The sequence below is a fragment of the Ascaphus truei genome, chromosome 14, assembly GCF_040206685.1.
Source record: "Ascaphus truei isolate aAscTru1 chromosome 14, aAscTru1.hap1, whole genome shotgun sequence".
NCBI classification, from domain to species: Eukaryota; Metazoa; Chordata; class Amphibia; order Anura; family Ascaphidae; genus Ascaphus; species Ascaphus truei.
This window is the reverse complement of record NC_134496.1, coordinates 18,718,891-18,738,424: the sequence shown is the minus strand read 5'-3', so window position 1 is coordinate 18,738,424 and position 19,534 is coordinate 18,718,891.

The following is a 19,534-nucleotide window of genomic DNA, read 5'->3' as shown; positions in this document are numbered from 1 at the left end:
TATGAGTCTGTCCCTCCCCCTGCAGGGTGACACAGTGACACAGGCAGAAGGGAGCTATGAGTCTGTCCCTCCCCCCGAAGGGTGACGCAGTGACACAGACAGAAGGGAGCTATGAGTCTGTCCCTCCCCCCGCAGGGTGACACAGTGACACAGGCAGAAGGGAGCTACGAGTCTGTCCCTCCCCCTGCAGAGTGACACAGTGACACAGACAGAAGGGAGCTATGAGTCTGTCCCTCCTCCTGCAGGGTGACACAGTGACACAGACAGAATGGAGCTATGAGTCTGTCCCTCCCCCCGAAGGGTGACGCAGTGACACAGACAGAAGGGAGCTATGAGTCTGTCCCTCCCCCCGCAGGGTGACACAGTGACACAGGCAGAAGGGAGCTACGAGTCTGTCCCTCCCCCTGCAGAGTGACACAGTGACACAGACAGAAGGGAGCTATGAGTCTGTCCCTCCCCCTGCAGGGTGACACAGTGACACAGACAGAATGGAGCTATGAGTCTGTCCCTCCCCCCACAGGGTGACACAGGGACACAGACAGAAGGGAGCTATGAGTCTGTCCCTCCCCCCACAGGGTGACACAGGGACACAGACAGAAGGGAGCTATGAGTCTGTCCCTGCCCCCCCCACCCCAGGGTGACACAGGGACACAGACAGAATGGAGCTATGAGTCTGTCCCTCCCCCCTCAGGGTGACACAGGGACACAGACAGAAGGGAGCTATGAGTCTGTCCCTCCCCCCGCAGGGTGACACAGGGACACAGACAGAAGGGAGCTATGTGTCCGTCCCTCCCCCGCAGGGTGACACAGGGACACAGACAGAAGGGAGCTATGAGTCTGTCCCTCCCCCCCTCAAGGTGACACAGTGACACAGGCAGAAGGGAGCTATGAGTCTGCCCCTCCCACCGCAGGGTGGCACAGTGATACAGACAGAAGGGAGCTATGTGTCTGTCCCTCCCCCCGCAGGGTGACACAGGGACACAGACAGAAGGGAGCTATGAGTCTTTCCCTCCCCCCGTAGGGTGACACAGTGATAGAGACAGAAGGGAGCTAGGAGTCTGTCCCTCCCCCCGCAGGGTGACGCAGTGACACAGACAGAAGGGAGCTATGAGTCTGTCCCTCCCCCTGCAGAGTGACACAGTGACACAGACAGAATGGAGCTATGAGTCTGTCCCTCCCCCCACAGGGTGACACAGACAGAAGGAAGCTATGAGTCTGTCCCTCCCCCCGCAGGGTGACACAGTGACACAGACAGAAGGGAGCTATGAGTCTGTCCCTCCCCCTGCAGGGTGACACAGACAGAAGGGCGCTATGAGTCTGTCCCTCCCCCACAGGGTGACATAGTGACACAGACAGAAGGGAGCTATGAGTCTGCCCCTCCTCCTGCAGGGTGACACAGTGACACAGACAGAAGGGAGCTGTGAGTCTCCCTCCCCCCGCAGGGTGACACACTGACACAGACAGAAGGGAGCTATGAGTCTGTCCCTCCCTCCGCAGGGTGACACAATGACACAGACAGAAGGGAGCTATGAGTCTGTCCCTCCCCCCCCGCAGGGTGACACAGTGACACAGACAGAAGGGAGCTATGAGTCTGTCCCTCCCCCTGCAGGGTGACACAGTGACACAGACAGAAGGGAGCTATGAGTCTGTCCCTCCCCCCGCAGGGTGACACAGTGACACAGACAGAAGGGAGCTATGAGTCTGTCCCTCCCCCCGCAGGGTGACACAGTGATACAGACAGAAGGGAGATATGAGTCTGTCCCTCCCCCCCGCAGGATGACACAGTGACACAGACAGAAGGGAGCTATGAGTCTGTTCCCCCCCCCCCCCCCCGCAGGGTGACACAGACAGAAGGGAGCTATGAGTCTGTCCCTCCCCCCGCAGGGTGACACAGTGACACAGGCAGAAGGGAGCTATGAGTCTGTCCCTCCCCCCACAGGGTGACACAGGGACACAGACAGAAGGGAGCTATGAGTCTGTCCCTCCCCCCCTCAAGGTGACACAGTGACACAGACAGAAGGGAGCTATGAGTCTGTCCCTCCCCCTGCAGGGTGACACAGTGACACAGGCAGAAGGGAGCTATGAGTCTGCCCCTCCCCCCGCAGGGTGACACAGGGACACAGACAGAAGGGAGCTATGAGTCTGTCCCTCCCCCCACAGGGTGACACAGGGACACAGGCAGAAGGGAGCTATGAGTCTGCCCCTCCCCCCGCAGGGTGACACAGGGACACAGACAGAAGGGAGCTATGAGTCTGTCCCTCCCCCCACAGGGTGACACAGGGACACAGACAGAAGGGAGCTATGAGTCTGTCCCTCCCCCCCTCAAGGTGACACAGTGACACAGACAGAAGGGAGCTATGAGTCTGTCCCTCCCCCTGCAGGGTGACACAGTGACACAGGCAGAAGGGAGCTATGAGTCTGCCCCTCCCACCGCAGGGTGGCACAGTGATACAGACAGAAGGGAGCTATGTGTCTGTCCCTCCCCCCGCAGGGTGACACAGGGACACAGACAGAAGGGAACTATGAGTCTGTCCCTCCCCCCGTAGGGTGACACAGTGATAGAGACAAAAGGGAGCTAGGAGTCTGTCCCTCCCCCCGCAGGGTGACGCAGTGACACAGACAGAAGGGAGCTATAAGTCTGTCCCTCCCCCTGCAGAGTGACACAGTGACACAGACAGAATGGAGCTATGAGTCTGTCCCTCCCCCCACAGGGTGACACAGATAGAAGGAAGCTATGAGTCTGTCCCTCCCCCCGCAGGGTTACACAGTGACACAGACAGAAGGGAGCTATGAGTCTGTCCCTCCCCCTGCAGGGTGACATAGTGACACAGACAGAAGGGAGCTATGAGTCTGCCCCTCCTCCTGCAGGGTGACATAGTGACACAGACAGAAGGGAGCTGTGAGTCTCCCTCCCCCCGCAGGGTGACACACTGACACAGACAGAAGGGAGCTATGAGTCTGTCCCTCCCTCCGCAGGGTGACACAATGACACAGACAGAAGGAAGCTATGAGTCTGTCCCTCCCCCCGCAGGGTGACACAGTGACACAGGCAGAAGGGAGCTATGAGTCTGTCCCTCCCCCCCGCAGGGTGACACAGTGACACAGACAGAAGGGAGCTATGAGTCTGTCCCTCCCCCTGCAGGGTGACACAGTGACACAGACAGAAGGGAGCTATGAGTCTGTCCCTCCTCCCGCAGGGTGACACAGTGATACAGACAGAAGGGAGATATGAGTCTGTCCCTCCCCCCCGCAGGATGACACAGTGACACAGACAGAAGGGAGCTATGAGTCTGTTCCCCCCCCCCCCCGCAGGGTGACACAGACAGAAGGGAGCTATGAGTCTGTCCCTCCCCCCGCAGGGTGACACAGTGACACAGGCAGAAGGGAGCTATGAGTCTGTCCCTCCCCCCCCGCAGGGTGACACAGTGACACAGACAGAAGGGAGCTATGAGTCTGTCCCTCCCCCTGCAGGGTGACACAGTGACACAGACAGAATGGAGCTATGAGTCTGTCCCTCCCCCCACAGGGTGACACAGGGACACAGACAGAAGGGAGCTATGAGTCTGTCCCTCCCCCCACAGGGTGACACAGGGACACAGACAGAAGGGAGCTATGAGTCTGTCCCTCCCCCCCCCACCCCAGGGTGACACAGGGACACAGACAGAATGGAGCTATGAGTCTGTCCCTCCCCCCTCAGGGTGACACAGGGACACAGACAGAAGGGAGCTATGAGTCTGTCCCTCCCCCCGCAGGGTGACACAGGGACACAGACAGAAGGGAGCTATGAGTCTGTCCCTCCCCCCCTCAAGGTGACACAGTGACACAGGCAGAAGGGAGCTATGAGTCTGCCCCTCCCACCGCAGGGTGGCACAGTGATACAGACAGAAGGGAGCTATGTGTCTGTCCCTCCCCCCGCAGGGTGACACAGGGACACAGACAGAAGGGAGCTATGAGTCTTTCCCTCCCCCCGTAGGGTGACACAGTGATAGAGACAGAAGGGAGCTAGGAGTCTGTCCCTCCCCCCGCAGGGTGACGCAGTGACACAGACAGAAGGGAGCTATGAGTCTGTCCCTCCCCCTGCAGAGTGACACAGTGACACAGACAGAATGGAGCTATGAGTCTGTCCCTCCCCCCACAGGGTGACACAGACAGAAGGAAGCTATGAGTCTGTCCCTCCCCCCGCAGGGTGACACAGTGACACAGACAGAAGGGAGCTATGAGTCTGTCCCTCCCCCTGCAGGGTGACACAGACAGAAGGGCGCTATGAGTCTGTCCCTCCCCCACAGGGTGACATAGTGACACAGACAGAAGGGAGCTATGAGTCTGCCCCTCCTCCTGCAGGGTGACACAGTGACACAGACAGAAGGGAGCTGTGAGTCTCCCTCCCCCCGCAGGGTGACACACTGACACAGACAGAAGGGAGCTATGAGTCTGTCCCTCCCTCCGCAGGGTGACACAATGACACAGACAGAAGGGAGCTATGAGTCTGTCCCTCCCCCCCCGCAGGGTGACACAGTGACACAGACAGAAGGGAGCTATGAGTCTGTCCCTCCCCCTGCAGGGTGACACAGTGACACAGACAGAAGGGAGCTATGAGTCTGTCCCTCCCCCCGCAGGGTGACACAGTGACACAGACAGAAGGGAGCTATGAGTCTGTCCCTCCCCCCGCAGGGTGACACAGTGATACAGACAGAAGGGAGATATGAGTCTGTCCCTCCCCCCCGCAGGATGACACAGTGACACAGACAGAAGGGAGCTATGAGTCTGTTCCCCCCCCCCCGCAGGGTGACACAGACAGAAGGGAGCTATGAGTCTGTCCCTCCCCCCGCAGGGTGACACAGTGACACAGGCAGAAGGGAGCTATGAGTCTGTCCCTCCCCCCACAGGGTGACACAGGGACACAGACAGAAGGGAGCTATGAGTCTGTCCCTCCCCCCCTCAAGGTGACACAGTGACACAGACAGAAGGGAGCTATGAGTCTGTCCCTCCCCCTGCAGGGTGACACAGTGACACAGGCAGAAGGGAGCTATGAGTCTGCCCCTCCCCCCGCAGGGTGACACAGGGACACAGACAGAAGGGAGCTATGAGTCTGTCCCTCCCCCCACAGGGTGACACAGGGACACAGGCAGAAGGGAGCTATGAGTCTGCCCCTCCCCCCGCAGGGTGACACAGGGACACAGACAGAAGGGAGCTATGAGTCTGTCCCTCCCCCCACAGGGTGACACAGGGACACAGACAGAAGGGAGCTATGAGTCTGTCCCTCCCCCCTTCAAGGTGACACAGTGACACAGACAGAAGGGAGCTATGAGTCTGTCCCTCCCCCTGCAGGGTGACACAGTGACACAGGCAGAAGGGAGCTATGAGTCTGCCCCTCCCACCGCAGGGTGGCACAGTGATACAGACAGAAGGGAGCTATGTGTCTGTCCCTCCCCCCGCAGGGTGACACAGGGACACAGACAGAAGGGAACTATGAGTCTGTCCCTCCCCCCGTAGGGTGACACAGTGATAGAGACAAAAGGGAGCTAGGAGTCTGTCCCTCCCCCCGCAGGGTGACGCAGTGACACAGACAGAAGGGAGCTATAAGTCTGTCCCTCCCCCTGCAGAGTGACACAGTGACACAGACAGAATGGAGCTATGAGTCTGTCCCTCCCCCCACAGGGTGACACAGATAGAAGGAAGCTATGAGTCTGTCCCTCCCCCCGCAGGGTGACACAGTGACACAGACAGAAGGGAGCTATGAGTCTGTCCCTCCCCCTGCAGGGTGACATAGTGACACAGACAGAAGGGAGCTATGAGTCTGCCCCTCCTCCTGCAGGGTGACACAGTGACACAGACAGAAGGGAGCTGTGAGTCTCCCTCCCCCCGCAGGGTGACACACTGACACAGACAGAAGGGAGCTATGAGTCTGTCCCTCCCTCCGCAGGGTGACACAATGACACAGACAGAAGGAAGCTATGAGTCTGTCCCTCCCCCCGCAGGGTGACACAGTGACACAGGCAGAAGGGAGCTATGAGTCTGTCCCTCCCCCCCGCAGGGTGACACAGTGACACAGACAGAAGGGAGCTATGAATCTGTCCCTCCCCCTGCAGGGTGACACAGTGACACAGACAGAAGGGAGCTATGAGTCTGTCCCTCCTCCCGCAGGGTGACACAGTGATACAGACAGAAGGGAGATATGAGTCTGTCCCTCCCCCCCGCAGGATGACACAGTGACACAGACAGAAGGGAGCTATGAGTCTGTTCCCCCCCCCCCCCCCCCCCCCGCAGGGTGACACAGACAGAAGGGAGCTATGAGTCTGTCCCTCCCCCCGCAGGGTGACACAGTGACACAGGCAGAAGGGAGCTATGAGTCTGTCCCTCCCCCCCCGCAGGGTGACACAGTGACACAGACAGAAGGGAGCTATGAGTCTGTCCCTCCCCCTGCAGGGTGACACAGTGACACAGACAGAAGGGAGCTATGAGTCTGTCCCTCCTCCCGCAGGGTGACACAGTGACACAGACAGAAGGGAGCTATGAGTATGTCCCTCCCCCCGCAGGGTGACACAGTGATACAGACAGAAGGGAGATATGAGTCTGTCCCTCCCCCCCGCAGGATGACACAGTGACACAGACAGAAGGGAGCTATGAGTCTGTTCCCCTCCCCCCCCCCCCCCGCAGGGTGACACAGACAGAAGGGAGCTATGAGTCTGTCCCTCCCCCCGCAGGGTGACACACTGACACAGACAGAAAGGAGCTATGAGACTGTTCCTCCCCCGCAGGGTGACACACTGACACAGAAGGGAGCTATGACCCATGCAGTGTGTCCCTCCCAATTTAATAAGGAGAATTACAATGAGAGATAGTCATGCATGTCCCAGTTATTAGCAGTATGATGACAGATAGCCATGCATGTCCCAGTTATTAGCAGTATGATGACAGATAGCCATGCCTGTCCCAGTTATTAGCAGTATGGTGACAGATAGCCATGCATGTCCCAGTTATTAGCAGTATGATGACAGATTGCCATGCATGTCCCATTGAGGACTAGAATTGGAATTAGAAGTGTATGCCACGGTAAGTAATAAAATATCACATTGAGGAATTACATTAGAAATAGCCATGCATGATCAGCAGGAAGAGAGCTATGCATGATCAGCAGGAAGAGAGCTATGCATGATCAGCAGGAAGAGAGCTATGCATGATCTGCAGGAAGAGAGCTATGCATGATCTGCAGGAAGAGAGCTATGCATGATCAGCAGGAAGAGAGCTATGCATGATCAGCAGGAAGAGAGCTATGCATGATCAGCAGGAAGAGAGCTATGCATGATCAGCAGGAAGAGAGCTATGCATGATCAGCAGGAAGAGAGCTATGCATGATCAGCAGGAAGAGAACTATGCATGATCTGCAGGAAGAGAGCTATGCATGATCTGCAGGAAGAGAGCTATGCATGACATGTCCCTGTGATCATCAGGATGACAGATACACATCCATGTCAATGGGATTAGAAGGATGACCGGTAGCCCAGTGAGCCCAGTGAGCCCAGTGATCAGAAGGATGTCAGATACACATGAATGTCCATGCATGATATGTCCCTATGATCAGCAGAATGACAGATAGCCATGGACACCGTCCTGCCTGCACCAGATATCTGTCATTAGATTTGCAAGCTCTCCGTGGCAGAGCATCAGCTGGGGCTGACATTATACACATTGGCACAGCATTGAATGACTAGCGCACATCATCTGTTGGCGCCTGAGGGAACCGTAGCGATTTGTGTGTCTGCAGACAGCGGTAGAGAATTTATAGTGTTGTATTATTGACCCTTATGAAGGCTTTAATGTGCTGAAACGTTGGTCTGACACAATGTACAAAATATAGCTTTAAGATTAGTCAACATCTGAGTTGGAGTCTAGGGACATCATTATCCTGAAGCCAGGGTCACGAATGGTGTGTGAATGACTCCAGGTAGCTTAACTCGTGTCTCACCTCTTCCAAAGCACAGACAAGTCCTTTTCTCTTTCTTGGTTTTATTGAGGGAAAACACAGGGAGATAGGTGCTTGTAGATGGAGTGTGGGGAGAGAGGGCTTCTCTGTCTGCTGTGCAGTGTATCAATGATGAGACAGTGTAAAACAAAAAGGCCTTGCTGGGGTGATAGCAGGCAGTTACTCACTCAGAGTCCAGGGTCAAAAGGAAATGAGGAGTAAGGGTCACACTAGATAGGAAGTGGGACTATACTAACTGTCAGCAAGGACAGGGGGGTAGGAATAGCCCACTCTCAGCTAGGAGAATATGAGCTGCAGGCAACCAACACAGGCTGTGTAAACAACATGTTGCAATAATGTTGCATTTTACATACAGCGTTGCTGCTGGGACAGGGGAAACTGACAGGCAACTAAAGAAGGGAGAAATGAATCCCATAACTAAAGGGGAAGACAGAGGAATATGGAATCTAGTTCCAGGACAATCATCTTTTTCTTTGCAGCGTCACAGGATCCCACTTCTGACACCAATCCCTCACTGGATTGCTGATGGCTGGTTCATTTCCAGAACCCAAATGCAAAGAAGTAAACTTGGCAGACAATGTTTGACCTTGGAGGAGAGAGTTAATGCAGCACATAATATAGTATCTTACATAGATACATCTATGCTGCTATTCTGTTTAAACCTTTGAGCTTGCTTAGGAGAGATTACAACTAATAATATTAATGCTTGGCAAAGAGCTGACACTAACTATTGTTCTATCATTTTTACTTTAGAGGGTCCCTCCCTTGGTCTGTATCAATATTTTTCAGTAGAACCCTGGAATGTGAAAGCAGCAAGGATCAGGCTGGGTACAGAGCCGGGAGACTAGTCACTCAAGGTCTCTGATAACGAGAGAGACATATTATAATAACAGAGTCATTATTTCGTTACAGTTAAAATAGTTTTCAGAGAATGTTCCAGGACAGAACTTTAACAGACCACAGAAACTATTGCTATTGATTATGGTGTGTGGCCTATCTGCATGACAATTTGATGTAAATCAGATAGTAATGGACAGTGTATACTTTTGATTGCCTTAATACATTTCCTTGTAACAGTATTTCCATCCCGCTGTTACCCTGCACTTTTAGTGAAGTTATAACGTTCTAAACTGTGATAGAACCTACTCCAGATTTGTTATGGTTTAGCTTTTATTCCCATTACATTGGGCTAACTCTTTCTCTCTGACATTATTGAGTCTTGACTATTTTTTACTAAACCAGCAGTGGAGTGGGTGTGTCGGCATCCATATTGGCAATTAATTGATTATTGCTAATAGTGAAGCATATATCTTCGATAGTGGGCAGGTAGGAAAATGGAAACGGTGATATAGAGATGACATGAATGCCCTGTTATAAGCCATCAACCTCTCACAGCCTGAAGTCAACTTAGAGTTTATTGGAGGTTGCAAAACCTTTGAAGAAACAAACATGAAACCATTCAGATTGCTGTTTCCTAATGGGATGTATCCCACATATTAAAGAGCTGAGTGTTCGTGTGCACAGGTACACAATGAAGACATTTTTTTAAGGTGAAATTAAAATAAGGCTTTATTACCTGTTCCTTTTAAACAATACAGCAAACAAAAATATACATAAAACAACAAACACCTATCCCTGTGTAAGGGCTAACTTACTTCCCCAGTCCCTCTCTGCAAGGCTGGGTGGGGGGGGGGGGGGCGGGGGAGGGGAAAGCCCTTAAATCAATTATCACTCCAAAGTCTCAGCGGTACCTTAACGCAGGTGGCCCTTCAGGTCAGTGGTGTCCCGGTAGGTGTCTGCTTGAGGGTCCAGGCATGAGGTCTGGTCCCCTTTTGTCTTGCTCTCAGAACACAGCCATCCTTTCCCTTTTGGCAGCTCCATTGTGAGCTAAGGAATCTCTTTCCTGTGTCTCAGACCAGGCTATTTCTAAAAATCCTAATCAGACGGGTAGAGTCTGGTTGATTGCCTGTGTACAATTAACCAACACAAAGCTGGATTTAGAGGCAGTTTCTCTCCAGCAGTGATAAGTCCCTGTTACAGTTAGTTTTACATAGTATAGAGGAGTCCATATTAGTGTTAGCCTCCTTGCCCGGCTCTAAAGGAGTTTACATTGAGTTCGGCCAAAGTTTGCGCTACCTGGGAATGTGTGTGTGTTAATCAATTTCTGACTGGAAACAGTCAAATGGAGGTAGGTGGAACACCCCTCCCCACCTTTTTAACTTGGGAGGTCCTGGCTATTTGCTGAATGGACAGGACTGACAGCAGTTCCTTCCCTTCATACAGAGGTAACAGGAAGGGTTCACAGCTTTAGTGCTAGGACCTGCATTTTTGGTTTACCTTGACGTTGGTATGCAGGCTTACGACGCTTTGGCCAAAGGGTTTAACTAAATAACCAAGTTATTACTATTATTATTCAAGTATTTATACTTTATACTCATTACCATATATGTTTTGTCAATTGGATGTAGCATTGGGCACCCTGTCTTCTGTTGTACGTATACATTTGCCGCGCTCAGTAGTACTCATTTTGGCATAAATATATATTCATGATGTGGTGGATGTAGGAGTTTGAGCTATCTGGGAATGTGTGTTATATATATTACTAGCTGATATACCCGGCGTTGCCCGGGATGTAAATCCGTAATAGGTAGTATTATTTATAAATCGTGGAACAATAGGTGACTATTTGTTGTAAAGGTTGGATAATAATGTTGAAAAGAAAGATGGAAGAAAATGTAATACGATGTTGTATAAAAATGGTTTATTGTAAACACACCACAGTACAATGTATATTTTGGTGACATAAGTGATGTGAAAATGTGAGGCGTGTGTCCTGCTAGGGTGTGAGTGTGTGTGAGGCGGCAGGTGGGTGTTCAGTACGGGTGGCGCGTGGGTAGTGAGTGCTGGCTGTGGGTCGGGGTCCTGCTAGGGTGTGAGGCGGCGGGTGTGTGGCGAGTGCAGGTGACAGCTGGTCAGTCATATTGTTGCGTAGGGGCAGGATGCGGCAGGTGTGTGTCGAGTGTGTGGGGTGGGTGAGAGGCGGCGGGTGTCTGTCGAGTGTGGCGGGTGTTTGTTGAGTGCGTGCGGCGGCTGTGTGGCGCAGGGGTGTAAGCGGTGGGTGGGTGAAAGGCAGAAGTGCGGGTGGGCGAAAGGCAGAGGCGGGAGGGCGGACGAAAGGCGTTGAAGGAGGGGAGGTGAGGTCGGAGGGGTGGTGAGGGGGGGGTGGGGGGTGGTGGTGGGCAGTGGTGAGGGGAGATGAAGGGGGGGCAGAGGGGAGGTGAAGGGGGGGCGGAGGGGAGGTCGGAGGGGAGGTGAGGAGGATGGGTGGTGAGGGGGGGTGGTGGGGGATGGTGAGGGGAGGTGAAGGGGGGGCGGAGGGGAGGTGAAGGGGGGCTGGAGGGGAGGTGAAGAGGGGTGGAGGGGAGGTGAAGGGGAGGTGAAGGGGGGGAGGTGGAGGGGGGGAGGTGGAGGGGGGGTGGAGGGGGGTGGAGGGGGGGTGGAGGGGAGGTGGAGGGGAGGTGGAGGGGAGGTGGAGGGGATGTGGAAGGGAGGGGAAGTGGAGTGAGGGGAGGTGAAGGGGGGTGAGGGGAGGTGAAGGGGGGGTGAGGGGAGGTGAAGGGGGGGGAGGGGAGGTGAAGGGGGGTGAGGGGAGGTGAAGGCCGCTCACTCACCTGTCCGGCCGCTCACTCACCCGTCCGGCAGCTCCCACGTGGATCTGAGGCGGGAGGCAGCGTGTTGTGGCCGCTCCCCCGCTGTGTCCCGGGCGCTCGCTCCGATCCCCTGCTGACTGTAGCGGCGCCGGGGGGCAGGGAAAGCGCGGGAAACAGGGAGAGGCGGAGGAAGAGGCGGAGCCTCCGGGACCGGCAGGTAAGAGAGCGGGAGATGTGCTGCTAACACTGTGAGCCCCGCTAATGTATGTAACACCCCCCCCCCCTAGTGTGTGTGTGTCTCCTTCACTCCACCTCAGGCCAATGAGAGGTGTGCGGGGGCAGGCGGGCCAAGGGAGCAATCTCATTGGCCTGGCCCAAGGTCCAATGAAATTGCCGCTAGGGACACGGGGAGGGATACAGGGAGACACATACAGACATGGACACATAGGACACTTTCAGAAATATATAGTAAGATATATGTAGCCCCCTTTCCCTATGACTAAGGGAAACTACACGTGCTGCTGTACCTGTTTGCTCACAGGAGGTCTAAGCCTCTGCCGCTGGGAGCCTGGGGTGAGCTCTGTTTCCTATCAGTGCAGCGCCTCCACCCATGAGGGATCCCAGCATTGGCGGGATAACCCCTCACAGGACCAACCACAGTAACAAATAATACACACACAGGGTTTACTGAACACACATCAATAATAATGAACACATATATTAACTGTACCCCTGTACCCACAGTGTACACTCAATGTCCAAACACTTGGTGATTCCCCCAAAGTACTGAGGGTGCGGTGGCACCAATAACCCTGGTGTCCTTCGCAGTCAGTCTCACCCAAGTGTGAGGTAGCGCTACCCCTGGGGACCGTTGGTGCACTTATACCTTTCTGGGCACTTCTGCTTGCAGAGAGCATGCAGCAGAGAGCTGGGGGTGGAACTGAGGCAGAGAGAGCAAAGGCTGGGAGGGGGGAGGGAGAGAGAGCAGGCAGCAGAGGCTGGGGGCAGAACTGAGGCAGAGAGAGCAAAGGCTGGGAGGGGGGAGAGAGAGAGCAGGCAGCAGAGGCTGGGGGCGGAACTGAGGCAGAGAGAGCAAAGGCTGGGAGGGGGGAGGGAGAGAGAGCAGGCAGCAGAGGCTGGGGGCGGAACTGAGGCAGAGAGAGCAAAAGCTGGGAGGGGGGGGAGAGAGAGCAGGCAGCAGAGGCTGGGGGCGGAACTGAGGCAGAGATCTGCAGAGCTCTGCCAGCCCCTGTGGGGAGGAGTTACTATGCGCTGCTATGGGAAGGTATGCTGTGTGTATTTGTGTGTCAGTTTGTTATATGTGTATATGTGTATGTGTGTGTCCGTTTGCTGTGTGTGTGTATTTGTGTGTCAGTTTGTTGTGTATGTTTCAGCCTGTCAGTGTGCTTTAATGGGAACTCCTGAATCTACAGAATATGTTCACTCATAATGGGACCCCGAATAAAATGTTGAGCGGGGGCCCGCACATGTCTAACTACGCCACTGATATATACACCTGGCTGTGCTCAGTCTCTCATACCTTGTCAGAGTGCTGCGTCAGGGCAGGCTGGGCGTGGATATGCAGATAGAATAAGGATGGGCGCCAGGAACGTTTATAGCACAAACAAGAGCTTTATTCACATCCGTTGATAATCTCGCCATAGAATAGACAGACTTAAATTCAGACATTAACTGATGGCAAATAATATGGTTACCCTGGGATCACTCACTCCCACGCTGGAGAGGCACTTATGCTGGTTTCCATTATTACTGGTTAGGTTCGCAATCACCTTTGTAACATCTATAGTGCCCTACCTCAGGTGGACCATATTGGGGGACACACACTACTCTGGGATTATTATCCCATTACGGTGTTCGGCATTCTTCGTCCACACATCAGGAGTTTACTAAGGTGGAAACAAGTACTGTAACGGCGCCCAAACAATATATATATATATATATATATATATATATATATATATATATATATATATATATATATATATATACAGTGCTTGACAAATCACCAAAAAATCTACTCGCCACACAAAAAAATCTACTCGCCACCTAGTACCAAACGTGTGCTGCTTGGGCCAATATTTACTCGCCCGGGGGTTAAATCCACTTGCCCGGGGCGAGCAAATGTATAGGTTTGTCGAACACTGTATATATATATATATATATATATATATATATATATATATATATACAAAGTGACAATGCACATGCAATTTGCTACAAATGTTGCTAACACACTCTCTTGTGTATCCCGACCTCTGAGATATCTACTTTCTCTAGCTGATATGCTGATATATGTGATTTCTCTACTACAGTATCACGTTATATTTGCTATGTTTCTCTCGTTCCATGTACTGTGACCCACATCTGTTTTACATCACACATCTGAGCGGTCAGTTATCCCTATTCAGGACACTTTATGGTTGTATCAACAAGACACTTTTGTTGTCACTGTTTATGGTTGCATTAGCAACATTTGTCGCAAATTGCATGCGCATTGTCACATTGTATATATATTGTGTGGGTGTCTAACAATGGTGTGGTCTAAACCTAACCCTCTTCATCATAGTTGTTTAAGAATTGCAAACATCAATCATTTTAATTAAACCCTGAGCAAATAATGGATGGGGCTATTAAAAAATTGTGATTTAACAGACATCTGATTCAATAGATATCACCCCACTTAGAAGTTGATTTCTTAACAACCATATTGCAGTGAAACACTGTAGTTTAGCTTACAGAAATGCTGTATAAGCAAAGCCCTCATTTAACCCTTTGGGTGTTTAAAGAGTCCCCAGGGTATAAATCCACTTGGCTTCCATTTTTAATAATGTATTGACTAGATCACCTTTTCTTATTCCTAAGGAAAAGTGATCTAGTCCTTGGCATTTTGTGTGTGTAAGGTCGCCTTAGTGTACCTGATTCATGTGTCTTGCTATGGGGGTATCCAGATTATTTCTAATTGTGCCTACGTGCTCCAGGACGCGTCTCCTAAATTGGTGTGATGTTTTGCCAACGTACTTAGCACCACAGTCGCACATGGCTTAGTAAATTACCCCCACAGTCTTACAGTGGATGAATTGTTTAAAACTGTTGTTTTTAGTATTATTATAATTGTAAGATGTCTTAGAGGGGTTCACAAATTGGCATCCCCTGCATGCTCCACATGATTACGTGCCCACCGTTTTAGATCTCAGCCATGTTTCTTGTCTGGTGCCCTTGTAGTGGCTGTGTACCAGCTGGTCAGCTAGGTTTTTGTGTCGACGGTATGTGATGTAGGTGGTAGAGCTTAGAGTGTTTCTCAGATCCTCATTCTCTAAGAGGATATACCAGTGTTTGTTAAGTACACTTCAGATACTCTGCCACTGCTTATTGTATGTACCTATTTTTCTAATAGGTTGTTTTTCTTTGTTGTCTTTCTTATTCCCATACAATAGAGTGGTCCAATCCATATTTTTGGCTCTCTTGTATCCCTTGTTCACACACGCCTTACCTCTATCCAAAAATGTGTTTTTCATGATAGTGGCTTGTTCAAATGTAAGTTGTTTGGCGTCTTTTTGGTATGGACAGTAGTTTTAGAGCACCTTCTGGATTTTTGATAATCTCCAGATCTAAGAATGTTATTCTCTCAGAGTTTATCTCGCTAGTAAGTTTAAGGTTATGATTATTCTGGTTTAATTGCCTCACAAATGTATGGAACGCCTTTTCTGTGCCACTCCATAGGACCAGCACATCGTCAATATACCGTGACCAGAGTTCGATGTGTTGGGAATGTGCAATCATGTCCTGAGAAAAGACTTTGGTCTCCTCCCACCACCCTAAGTATATGTTGGCTTATGTCGGGGTGCACGTTGTCCCCATTGCAGTTCCATGCAGTTCATGGTAATATTTTCAGTTGAAAAGGAAATAGTTATGTGACAATACAAATTGCAGCAGGTCCAAGACAAACTCATTGTGGTTACCGAGAACTGTACTTCTTGCATTGAAGAAATGTCCAACTGGTGCTATCTCTGTATGATGCTCAATGCTTGTGTATAGCGATTCAACGTCCAAAGACGCCAGAAAGGTGTTGGCAGCAACCTGTATTCCATCAAGTTTTTTGAGGATATCCGTGGTGTCTTTGGGGTGAGAATGTAGGCCAGTAATAAATGGACTTAGTACAACATCCAGGTATGTGCTGGCATGTTCACTGAGGGACCCGATGCCTGACACAATAGGTTTTCCGGGTGGCTTTTCAGGATGTTTATGTGGTTTGGGAATACTATTAAAGGTCGCCACCCTCGGATATTTAACCAAAATATAGTTGTATTCTTTGTCTGTGATTACTTTATTTTTTAGTCCCTGCTGCAAAATAGATTGTAGTATTTTGTGATATGTGACAGTGGGATCATTCTGTAAAACTTCTTAACACTTTTTGTTGCCCAAAAGTCTTAAGTTCTCTTGTAAATAAATCTCTTCCTCACAGAGGACTATGGGCCTCATGCAGTAAGCGTTGATAAGGATTTTTTCGGCATTTTATAGCCAAAATTGGGTTTGAGATTCAGTAAGCGCCGATAAGTGCTTGATTTCGGCAGGTTTCGTAGCCGATAATTTTGTTATGGCCAGTCGGCTGCCGATAAGCCTGTTTTCGCCACTGATCGCCACTTTTTTAAATCGGCTGGATTCAAGAACCAAAATCAGCTTATCGGGGCTGATCGGCACTACGAAATTGAGATGTTATGGCCAATTTCTCCCGCCAACTAAAGTTGGCAGGTTGGAGGGGAGAACGATCGCTAAGCCTGCCGGAACGGCACTTAGAAAAAAAAACTCTTCTGTACATCAATGGAGTCAATGGAGCGGGGACGTATAACAGTATAGTACTGTTTACGTTTCATTGCTCACAATACAAACGTCATTTGCATTACAGTGTGGGGGGCATTCCCTGCATTGTGTCACAGCTGACGTGTATTATTTGCATAACATTGTACTTTTACATGTTTTCATCATTTGCGTGTCACATTACTCATCATGTGATGATGTGTCAAGGGAAAATACTATACTTAACTCTTAAAGGAGAACCTCACATCATATCACACATTTTACTGAAATGAGCGACAATTATTTACATGATGTTACACATGTCACACATGTCACACATACACCGTATATTCATGTTCCTTTACATTACACAATGCTTGTAATGTGTGACGCATCTTTAAACGTTCATGTACATCTTTATTCTCATGTTTACATCTAGTTTTGGTCCTCCCTATTTTCATGACGTCACTTATTGGACGCTCAATCACATTGCATGTTTACATTGTAACCGTTGCATTACAAGCACTTCAACCTAACTTCTACACACATGTACAGTAATTAATCATTGTGACACCTTGTAAACTCATTCTATAGCAACTATCCTCATTACAGAAATGCATGCATATGCACACGACAATTCATTGTTGTCAACATGTGACAATAACATGGCTAATTACACATGTTACAGCAAACTTTTCCCACATCAATCTCAGCTTTTTTGTCTAATTACATGACTGACTGTTGCGTTCAGAAGTGTTACATGCATTGCACATTAAACTATTTATTTTCAAGCAATGTTTGTACAAAGCTTCACGTGACATCATTGGCAAATATCATCATTCCCTGCAGAATACACACAACAAATACTTCTAACATCAACTGCACACAGCTTGGCACAGAAGTACTTTATTATGTTAATGTAACACCTTGCATTTTACTATGTCACCTGACACCATCACATACCTATTTAAAGGACGCCCATTACCTGCTCATTCACAGCTACTCATTTCAAAATGTTGCGATTGTTTAGGAGACGGAGGAACATTCTTTTCTATGACATGCTTGCTAATCAAGAGAATGATATAGGGCAAGGGAGGGACAGACCGAGGGACAGTGACAGGGACAGGCACGCGGATACGACAGGGACAGGGAGAGGGACAGGCCGAGGGACAGGTAGAGGGACAGGAGATCAGAGGAGAAGACAGAGGAGACAAGTTGTGGCTCATCCGCGTGTGTACAGGGAGAGAACCCTGTTAGATGGGATGAGTGAGGGAGGAGATAGTAAGTCGCTATCGTTTGAGTTCAGCAGCAATCTTATCTCTTTATGAAGAGATAAGGGGAGATTTAGATTTTGTGACAGCCAGAGGTCGTGCAGTCCCTGGGCTTGTTAAAATGCTGTGCTCATTACATTATCTTGCTTCCGCGTCATTCCAGACAACTGTGGGCATAGTGGGCGGGGTCTCGCAATCTACATTCTCGCGGGCCTTTACCCATTTTCTCTATGCACTCAATAGACGCGCTAGGAATTATTTTCATTTTCCTACCGAGGCGACAGAGTGGCTGGAAGTCAGGACTGGCTTTTATAATATAGCAGGGATACCATGTGTGCTGGGTGCAATCGATTGCACACATGTTGCTTTGATTGCACCTAGTCAGAGTGAGCATGTTTACCGCAATCGTAAGCACTACCATTCACTCAATGTACAGGTGGTATGTGATGCCACGATGAGGATAATGCATGTGGTACCCAAATTCCCTGGTTCCAGTCACGATTCCTCTATCCTGAGGAACTCTTCAGTCTTCCATGCGTTCGAAGAGGGACATTTTGAACATGGTTGGCTGCTGGGTGAGTACAGATTTAGATGTTCTAACACAAAACACATTTTTCTTTAGGAATGTTGGCATTGTAGAATCTTATCACTAATGTAAGCTTATGTGTGCTCCATTCATTATAGGTGACTCGGGATACGGAATTAGGCCGTGGCTCTTGACTCCGGTGCTAAACCCTCAAACTGAAGCAGAGGAGAGGTACAATGCAGCCCATATCTCTACAAGATCTGTTATAGAGAGGACATTTGGCCTACTCAAGACCAGATTTAGGTGTCTGGACAGAACTGGTGGGGCTCTTCTATACAAGCCTCAAAAAGTGTCTGATATTATCCTTGCCTGTTGCATTTTGCACAATGTTGCACTCAGGCACAATGTACAATCAGACCTAGCTGAGCCTTTGTAGACGAGCATCCCACCCATGTAGCTGCTGAAAATGAACAAACAGCCAGTGGTGGCCAGACACACCAGAATCTCATCAATTCATTTTTTTCTTGTAAGTAAAAACATATATGTTCCTAGTACTACTTTTATAGTTAAATTATGTTATATTAACAATAATGTTTTTTGATATAACCTTCTGTTAGGACACAGATGAATATGGGTTGCACACCTTTCTTTTCTCTGCTGTGTGCACAAAGGGATGTGGCACCGGTATGTTATTGTTGCACAGGTTATATAATCCCTCTTAAATTGTACATTAGTTGTGTGTATGTGAATACAACTGGGGTAACAAAGCAGTAATATTTTAGCATTGTGTTGTTCCTTATGCTAACACAATACACATAGTATGGGCATAGTCATTCATTCTTGCAGTATGCTTACATACAATGTTATTGGTGCAGTGTAACATGTACATCCATATGATGTGTACACCAGCCTGCTTTACATTTTGAATGTGATTAAATATACATGGTGTTGCACATTTAACACCAAATACACACTTTGCTGTGTTGCTTACGGTACTGAAGATGGCATGTCAATGTTTGCAATTTAAATATTGTTCCATTGCATTATAGGTATATCTCCAGTATGACTGATCATGGTATGTATATTTGCTGACATCTCTCATAAGATGTGCCTATCTCAATCTTCCTATAATTATTTGAAGTAAAAACCCAACATATTGGTTTAAAGACAAATGTAACATACATGTACTTTCTGTATCATGTATATGCATTTAGCTACTCTTGAGGTTTCATGTGCATTGTATTAGAAAATGATTACTCCCATTTCATCACATTTTATGTATGTTTCC